Below are 9,944 nucleotides of genomic sequence, written 5' to 3' on the forward strand. Positions count from 1 at the left end.
ACAAGAACGTGTGGGACTGGCTCGTTGCAAGCCTCGGATCCACCCTTGTTCGGTCAAGGGATCATGCCCGTGTCCCCATAATGTCGGTATCTCAGTCCTGAGAGTTTTGGTATTTTCTGGCATGCGTTTGAGCAATATGTTGAATTTTCAGAAGAGTTTGATCTTTGACTGAAATTCTTGATTTTTTGCTCGAATGAGCATGTGTGCTCATTTGATCAATATTTTGTAATATTAAAATAAGAATATTTTAATATTTTTCTCAAGTAGCCTAGTCGGTCGTGTGACCATGTCGACTTTTGGACTTTTCATGGTTTGAGCAATATTTGAGAAAATATGAAGAAATCATGATTTTTGCTCAAACTGAGGAGTTTCATGATATGAGGGAATTAATATTTATGAAATAATAGGGATTGCAAGGTGTGGGACCGGCCACGGATAGAGCGTGGCCGGCCAGCCGGCCAAGTTGCCCGGTCCCACGACACCTTTCCATATTTTATAATATTATTTTTCATGAAACCGTGAAACTATGGAGAAACCATGAGTTTTGTTGAAACATAGGAGTTTCATGAGATTAGGGAAATAATAATTATAGAAGTCTAGGGATTTCAAGGTGTGGGACCGACCACGTCTTGGGTATGGCCGGCCGGCTAGGTTTCCCGGTCCCGCAACACCTTTCCCTGTTTTATAATATTATTTCTCATGAAACCATGAAAATATGGAGAAACCGTGAGTTTTGCTCAAACAAGGAAAGTTGCTAGAATGAAAGAGTTTTCATGAGTTCATGAAAATAAAAAAATAAGAAAACTTAATGGGAGAGGCATGGGACCGGCCACGGCTAGGGCACGGCCGGCTAGCCAGTGGGCCCGGCCCATGAGCGCCTCTTATTATTTTATTATTATTGTTTTTCTCCTGTTTTGTGTAGGATTCCTCATTTATCCATATTTTCGAATGCTCGTTCATGCATCATTGTCGAGTATACCATTTTATGGGCTTACTCAGTGATGGTCTTGATACCCGATTGTTGAGTATTTATTACTAATTTATGAAATTCAGTGGAGAATGATTCATGAAACTGAGTAATAAAAGTGAGTAGTTTTTTATTATCAATCCATAGGATCAGCCGTGGATTTGACCATGAATTCGGAATAATAAAATGAGTATTACCATTCCATGGGATCGCGGATTCGACCATAGAATCAGAGTAATGGTTGTTTATTACCATTTCACGAGATCAGTCGTGGATTCAATCATGAAATCAGAGTAATCTACTACCATTTCATGAGATCAGCCGTGGACTCGATCATGAAGTCGGAATGATGAGATAAAATAGATTATCTTCTAGGAATTTTCAGTGGTGAATGTCACGGTAGAATCAATCTATTGCAGAAAGGATATTAGCCAGTTAAAGCGTCACATCCATCCTGAAAGGTGCATAGTCAGGGAGTCACAAGTGTTGCTTACGACCTGAAGGTGTTGATGCTCTCAATCTGAAGAGAACCTCCTGAGTCTATACAAGGTCTCTCCACATAGTCAGGGAACAGTGAGTGTCACCGACGTCCTGAATGCGTTAAGATCTCAATCTAAGGAGAACCGCCCAATCGTTCTTTTATGTGGAGGGGGGGTCTCTCTATGTAGTCAGGGAACAGTGAGTGTCACCGACGTCCTGAAGGCGTTAATTTCTCAATCTGAGGAGAACCGCCCAATTATGGTATTCTACATAGATGGCATGATGAAATGTGATGCATCGAACGCTCAGTTAGTGGAAGCTTTTCGAAAAACATGTTCATCATGGCTCGTAAAATATGAATCGTCACATGCCTGAAATCCGTGTCATGGACATGCAGTATCATGATTTTACGATTTTGAACTTTATTGAAAATCCACCATCAACACCTTCATTTAGATATGGTTTACCATACCTAAACTTGTATAATGAGTTGGCTCAATAATAATTAACCGAAGTTAGCCGTATGAACATTTTTGTCTTATTCGTATTCATCTATTACTTCTAGATCAAATATGAAGATGAATCAATCATGAAGGATAATCAAATGAATCTAATTGTGTTTAAAATATAGTTGTTCCATTTTTCACTATCTCATAGAAATATATATGAACAAATTGAACGAAATTCGTTTGATTCGTAATCGTACAAAGTACTTATACAAGAATCAATTCATGAACATTAAGCCATAGTTTGCATAGATTGCATCCCTTAGATCATAAATGTATTATTAGTTCATGAGTATATGGACGATTCTATAACTTTACTACTGTGTTCGCCAACCAGGTAAGCGAACAGCAGCTCCGGACCTTGGCCTAGTCAAGCCGTTCGTAAACTCGGTTCGCGAACAACCATCCTGGACCCAACTCAGGTAAACCCGTTCTCATACTTGGTAAGCAAACAAGAGTTCCGGACCTGAATCATCACAATACAGTTCGCATACTAGGTATGCATACATGGAATTGTTCTAAACTCTCATTTCAATCATTGAAACATCCTTGGAAGACGACAATGGTTGTCTCACACAAACCATTAGCTTCAAGTAATTTTCAAGTGATCGAATGATCACGATGAAACTTCCCAAGATAACATCAAATGACTGTCTCACACAAACCATTAGCTTCAAGTAATTTTCAAGTGATCGAATGATCAAGACGAAACTTCCCAAGCTAACATCAAATGACTGTCTCACACAAATCATATAAGATGTACAAGGTAATTTTTACATGATCATCTTTTGACATTATATTTAGTTTCCAACAAATAAATTGTTTCCAACTAAACTCGTCAAGAATATGATGAACATAGCTAAAGCAAAAAGCTTCCAACACATATTTCGATAAAAAGATAAGCGTGATAAGCTTCCAACACATATATCAAATGTGTATAATGTGAAAGTCTATGTAGCTATATGACTTAATCTCATTAAAAGATATAATAAAATAGACTTCTGAGTGATAGATAACTTTTAGTCTCCACATACCTTTCGTTGATGAAGCTCCTCAGTATATCTTCATCTTCAATTGGTGAACGCCGTGAAGTATAAATCTCAACTACACATTATATCCTAATCCTAGACATAGCTATAAGCAGACTAGAAATAAAGTATATAGTTTTGATCAACTAAACTTGACAAACAAGATTGAGATAGCAACGCTTGCGAGTTCGACCGAGCAGTGCTCTAACGCCATTCTATTTACAAACATGATTTACCATTTTATCTATTCGAGACTTCTAGCACACTTATTGCAAAAAAGAAATTTGGAGTCAAGCTTGTCTTGTTAACTATCTCGAAATATGATTCAAGCAATTGATGTTCATTGGTCTTTTTGAAACTTAATTTGGAAAAATTTATTGTTCATAAAATAATTGTTAGAGCATTGCTTGGTTGAACCCACTAGCGCTGGTATGTCAAGTTAGTTATCAGTTTTAATTGCCAAAATGCATTCTTGATTTAGTATACTAGAGATAGTTTCGGACTAGATTAAGTCTAAGAAGTAGAATCGAAGTTATCCTTGAAGGATGAAGTTTAAAGACTGCAAGAAGACATTAACAAGGACTTCATCAACAAACACTAGTGGAAAATGGAAGTTAAACCATTGTCGGGAAAAGAGGTTATATCACTAAAAACGACCGTGTCCATCAGTTGGAATATAAAAGTGGTTTTTCTCAAAACAACTGTTTCTGACAAACGTTCAATTCTTTAAGAAAACCACTTTCTTCAACAGTAAACCGAAAGATATTGATGGACGCAGTAGTATTACTAGTGATATTTTATTAAAAAAATGATATTGATTCAGCTGAATCCAAAGCTGATTCAGCTGAATTACTAAAAGCTGTATCGCAATTAAACAATGATTTCAAAACTGGATCTAACAAAATTAAATAATATTAAAATTGACTTTAAAACTCAATTTGTATTAAAAAGTGTACTCCGTTTACATTCAACTTTCTAAAATACTGCAAATTCCAAGTCTGAAAAAGTTGGAGACTAAGTTGGAAAACCTTGACCAATATCCTATTACAAGCTTAACAAACCATAAAATTTCAACACTAAGTTTAAGGCAGGACTTCACCATTTATGCCTTCATGTTCTGACAACCTAGGTCAAATCAGGTCCATTGCTCCATCCCTAAGCTGTAAACAAAAACCAACCAAGACTACATCAATTAACAGCAAAAAAAAAAGAGGAATTGAGGCAAGCACCAGAACCACACTTAAACACATACAAGTATCCACTAAAATTGAAATTTAAAGAAAACATATGATTGTAGCTAATTTTCATATGTAAAATATCCCGTCCATAACTCATGAAGAAATTGAGATCCTGAATTCCTGATCAAAAGCACACACAGTAAATTGGTAGAAGTCTTAGGAGAAAAATTTCACAAACTTCACCAATTGAGATCCTTACCGAGCACACTTGCCAGTTGACACTCGTAGGGAGGTCCATAGCTGCATCCATTCCCATCTATATGATCAAACTTTAATTCCACCTTCTCCCTCTTGGAATTTCCACCACCTGAAATTATTAGGAAGGCTATCAGTACAAATTTATTTAGCCTAAACTCTGTTCATTTTAAAATAAGCAGTTCCAGCAGCTTACGAAATGGATTCAACTAAGTCATTGACATAGAACTTAAGAGAATTCATAAACACTCTTTTACATTCAAGCAGTTTAATACTTAAGAGAATTCCTAAGTTTCAGAAACTTAAATAGATAGCATATAAGTAAACTAACAGATGGATAATTCACATAACAATCTTTGTTATTCTTGCGTCATGTTTTGTCTCTCAAATCTGCAACACTTACAAGGTCCAGGGTCTGCATTACGGCTATGATTTATGCACCTGAACAAGGTCCTAGTTGTGAGCACCTTCTGCAAGGCAAGTGTCCTATTTTAGTTTCTGCTACAAGCTATCAAATGAAAAGCTACCACTGAAGACCCATCATCAAGATTACACGATGCAAATGCCAGAGGTACAACATGTGGAAGGTATTGTTCAGTTTTACGAATAATATTTCAATAGCCTTCAACATGGAGGAATGAAACTATTAAAGCATCAAGACAGTGACCAAAATAAGCCAGTAAATGGATGTGTTACTGACCATATCAATGCCAGCATTAGTTTCGACTTCAATGGGATAGCTGCAATCACATACACGTAACTGATAAGATAATAAGACTGATGAATTAAAAATGCAACATTCAGGTAATGAATATATGCATAGGCCATCTACTAAACTAACCAAAAATAACTGATATTTCTCTATGTGAGTTAGTTAACAATCACAACATCCGATTTCTAAGATATGTTAGCAGTGGGATACAGTAAAACAGGATATAAGAGGCTACCTCGATTTGGCTATCATCTTCCTTATTACTTCAGCTGGATCCTCATCAACCTCAACCTGAGATAAAAAAAAAAAAGGCAGAATTAGGATAACGAATAAGAACGAAAAGAACCATGAAGCCCCACTTGTTCATGATCAAACATTATAACTAAATGCGAACAGAACAAAAACGGGAAACCAAACCTCTTTTGTATCTCTTTTCTTTCCAGGTATATATAGGGAACGATACGAACTACGAGTAGTTCTTCACAAGTTTCTGGACCCCTTCCGGATGCGCAAAACCTTTGTCATCACGCTGATCACAGGAAAAAGTAAAAGAAACAAAAAATAAATATCATTATATCAACCTTCCAGGAGTGCAAGAACTTATGGAATACAAAACTTTCATAACAGACCTTGAGATATAATGTTAAACGACTTCCTCTCGGGTTATATAGGAGCTGGCGTTAGACACTCCCTCCCAATATATTGCATTTCAGAATGGGCCTAAGGACGTAGAGCTGGCCCTCATCATCAACCAACTTCATACCTTCGCTAATAAAGTATCCCATATGAAGCAATCCCCATTGGAATATCAGCAAACAAGAGCCTGCCTGATGATAAGAACGCAGTAGAAGTCACAGTAGGAACATCACTACCTCCAGGTTGTTGATAAACCTGGAGTTGGTGGTCGGTCCTCATGTCAAACAACCTGCATATACCAAGGAAATACATCATAACCAACCAAGATGCTTTAACGACAACGCAGAGAAGACAAAGTTGTGGAGTTTGTAAGACAAGGTTTAACACACCTGAACTCTGGTGTGTTAAGAAAGTGCAGTTCTTCGCTCCAGCTGTATTGAACACAAATCTCGTCCGGCCAGGAGCCTACAACAGATAGTAACAACAACATCTTCAGAGGGGTCCTACCACACAAAGTCAGATAAAAAATGTCAAACAAAAGATTTAATATGCGGAGACAAATGAGAAATTAGAGATAAGGCTGTATAAAAAAAAGAAAAAAAAACAGACTGAAACCTCCAATTGCCAGCATCAAATTGACAAAAGGAATCAAAGAAATTTGTAGTGTCTTCTTAATTATGATGAGGAAACAAAACCAAATAGAATAATGCTCTCTTAGAAGGATTAAGAAATACTAAAAAAGCCACGAAAGATGTTTGAAAAAATCTTAACACCTGACAGAGCAACAAACTTTGTGAAGGGAAAAAAATATGATATAGCAATGAGGCAACCAAGAAATCCAACAACTACAAAATTACAAATGACAAGGTGGTCATGGGAACAATCTTAAGGAAGTAATAAAACGAATACATTGATTGGTATTTGGTGTTTGTCATTTGGTGCCAGTAATAGCATACATCTTAACCATAAATATCAATTTAGTATTAAGAATAAAATTGGGAAAAACCCAAATTGTAACATGAGGGATCCTAGCTCTGAAATAAAAAGATCAACTATAAATCTATTCAACTGAAAAGAATCATTCCAGACACAAGTTTCAGAAAACTACTCAACTGAAAATCATACCATGGGCTTATGTATTACGTATGCCACAATATGAGTACACAAGTATGTCAACTAATCTTAAGCATACAGATAACCAACAAATGTTCTCAACATGTTAATTCACCAACAGAACTAATTTCAACCCTTGTGGTATTGCTATATATAAGGTCTAGCATGGCAGAAAGATAATAATAGCATAATTACAATTAAAAATTATAATTAGCTAAACATAAGTAAAACAGTGAATCAAGACCCAAGCAAAATAATATTCATGAACAAAAATGCGCAGGACGAACAAAAAGTGCAACACAGGGAGGTAAAACAATCACTTCCCATAAATTAAACGCAGCAACAAATCCTCACCTGGATGTAAAATTTGTTCAATCTATCATCATTCATTAAATCTTCACCTCCTCAGATTGTAAAACTTTCGCTTCCTATAAATTAAACACGGAAACAAATAGAATCCCAATCAAAAACTTAAAAGCGAGTAATGCAAAATATGTTCAATCTATCATCATTCATCAAATCCCCACTTTCTCAGACTGTAAAACTTTGTTAAATACACCTTCAGTTTTTTGTTGCTTCCTGCAAATATAATTCGGCTAAAGTTGATAGGTCTGCGAAATTCCTTTCCTCTGGCCTCCGATCCTACACATCCCATAATACAATAAAAATCAAACACTAAAACCTTGATGCTTATGTGATACCAACACCCTTGCACAGGAAACAAATTTCAAATTAAATCACAGATATACAACATAATTTATCAACAATTACCTTGCTAGAAAATCTCACAATTCGTTACGGTGAGATTGAGATTCTCATTGCTCTCGAAGACTATGAGCAAGTTGCAGAACAAGTTCTGCGATGACTTAGTTGCACCATAAATTATGTAAACACATATAACAAACCCAATGTTAATTCCAATTGAAATCAAATTAACCCAAATTGTCAAAATTAATTACAAACAAGATAACAGGTTCTAAATTCAATGTTCGTAGTTCAAATCTAAATAGGAGATTAATAGTTAATATTACCATTTTCATTATTTCACAAGATCTCTATACTTGTGGTCATCATTTGTTCTTACTGAAAACCCTAAAAATGAAGTAAAAAGGATATCTCGATCAGAATCCAAGGATTGTAAAAAACAAATTGAAAGAAGAAAGGAACCCTAACCAGAATATAGCAAAATCATCCCTTACGATTTATCCGTCTTCATCGACATCCTCTACTTATTTTTCTGATACTTCTTCGGTGATATTTGTGTTGTTTAATTAGAGAGATTATAAGAGAGATTGAGAGAGAGTCAGGGATGGAGAGTGATTGATATGGTTTACTGGGTTTTAGTTGATGGCTAGGGTTTGTATATTTCCTTCTCAGATCGAATGATGTCAAGTAATATATGGTAAAGGTGAATGATGGAGAAATGAAGTGGATTTGGGAATTTTGGTTTTTCTGAGAGATTGAAAGAGAATAGAGATTGATGTGGTGAGTGAATGGATAAGAAGAAGAAGAAGATGGAGGTAGGTGTCCGAGTGAATGAAAAGAGACGGAGAAATTTCCTTTTACAATTTTTTTCATAGAAAATTCTGTCTCTCACAGTAGTTTCATGGAAAATTATGACTCTCACAGTAGTTTCTGAAGTCCATAGGAAAGGCTAATATTTTACGGAAATACCCACTCATAAAACGACTGTGTCAGAAACAAGTTTTCCTTTTTCTTTTAAAAACTACTGGGTATCACAGATCATATAATTACCCTGGCCGGAGGAAGTCGTTTTTTCAAATCCCTGGAAGTTTTCCTTTTTCTTTTAAAAACTACTGGGTCTCACAGATCGTACAAAGTACTTATACAAGAATCAATTCATGAACATTAAGCCATAGTTTGCATAGATTGCAGTCCTTAGATCATAAATGTATTATTAGTTCATGAGTACATGGACGATTCTATAACTTTACTACTGTGTTCGCCAACCAGGTACGCGAACAGCAGCTCCGGACCTTGGCCTAGTCAAGCCGTTCGTAAACCCGGTTCGCGAACAACCATCCTGGACCCAACTCAGGTAAACCCGTTCTCATACTTGGTAAGCAAACAAGAGTTTCGGACCTGAATCATCACAATACAGTTCGCATACTAGGTATGCATACATGGAATTGTTCTAAACTCTCATTTCAATCATTGAAACATCCTTGGAAGACGACAATGGTTGTCTCACACAAACCATTAGCTTCAAGTAATTTTCAAGTGATCGAATGATCATGATGAAACTTCCCAAGATAACATCAAATGACTGTCTCACACAAACCATTAGCTTCAAGTAATTTTCAAGTGATCGAATGATCAAGACGAAACTTCCCAAGCTAACATCAAATGACTGTCTCACACAAATCATATAAGATGTACAAGGTAATTTTTACATGATCATCTTTTGACATTATATTTAGTTTCCAATAAATAAATTTTTTCCAACTAAACTCGTCAAGAATATGATGAACATAGCTAAAGCAAAAAGCTTCCAACACATATTTTGATAAAAAGATAAGCGTGATAAGCTTCCAACACATATATCAAATGTGTATAATGTGAAAGTCTATGTAGCTATATGACTTAGTCTCATTAAAAGATATAATAAAATAGACTTCTGAGTGATAGATAACTTTTAGTCTCCACATACCTTTCGTTGATGAAGCTCCTCAGTAGATCTTCGTCTTCAATTGGTGAACGCCGTGAAGTATAAATCTCAACTACACATTATATCCTAATCCTAGACATAGATATAAGCAGACTAGAAATAAAGTATATAGTTTTGATCAACTAAAATTGACAAACAAGATTGAGATAGCAACGCTTGCGAGTTCGACCGAGCAGTGCTCTAACGCCATTCTATTTACAAACATGATTTACCATTTTATCTATTCGAGACTTCTAGCACACTTATTGCAAAAAAGAAATTTGGAGTCAAGCTTGTCTTGTTAACTATCTCGAAATATGATTCAAGCAATTGATGTTCATTGGTCTTTTTGAAACTTAATTTGGAAAAATTTATTGTTCAAAAAATAATTGTTAGAGTAT

General features: G+C 35.7%; 1 long non-coding RNA gene across 8 annotated transcripts; it reads right to left on the bottom strand.

Annotated features, from left to right (window-relative positions):
- Positions 1 to 3,877: 3,877 nt before the first annotated feature.
- Positions 3,878 to 8,551, bottom strand: LOC113303190. 8 transcript variants are annotated; one of them, XR_003337346.1, is made up of 12 exons: positions 8,049 to 8,546; positions 7,907 to 7,967; positions 7,647 to 7,740; positions 7,435 to 7,517; positions 7,230 to 7,303; positions 6,152 to 6,227; positions 5,756 to 6,051; positions 5,544 to 5,655; positions 5,362 to 5,417; positions 5,115 to 5,154; positions 4,419 to 4,526; positions 3,878 to 4,141 (listed from the first exon to the last, which is right to left on the bottom strand). It is a non-coding gene; the product is annotated as an uncharacterized LOC113303190 (long non-coding RNA). The 8 variants fall into 8 exon arrangements; XR_003337342.1 differs by having other exon boundaries at positions 6,152 to 6,265; XR_003337345.1 differs by having other exon boundaries at positions 3,878 to 4,339; positions 6,152 to 6,265; positions 7,230 to 7,517; positions 8,049 to 8,551.
- Positions 8,552 to 9,944: the final 1,393 nt, after the last annotated feature.

Source organism: Papaver somniferum, chromosome 8 (genome assembly GCF_003573695.1).
Source record: "Papaver somniferum cultivar HN1 chromosome 8, ASM357369v1, whole genome shotgun sequence".
NCBI lineage: Eukaryota > Viridiplantae > Streptophyta > Magnoliopsida > Ranunculales > Papaveraceae > Papaver > Papaver somniferum.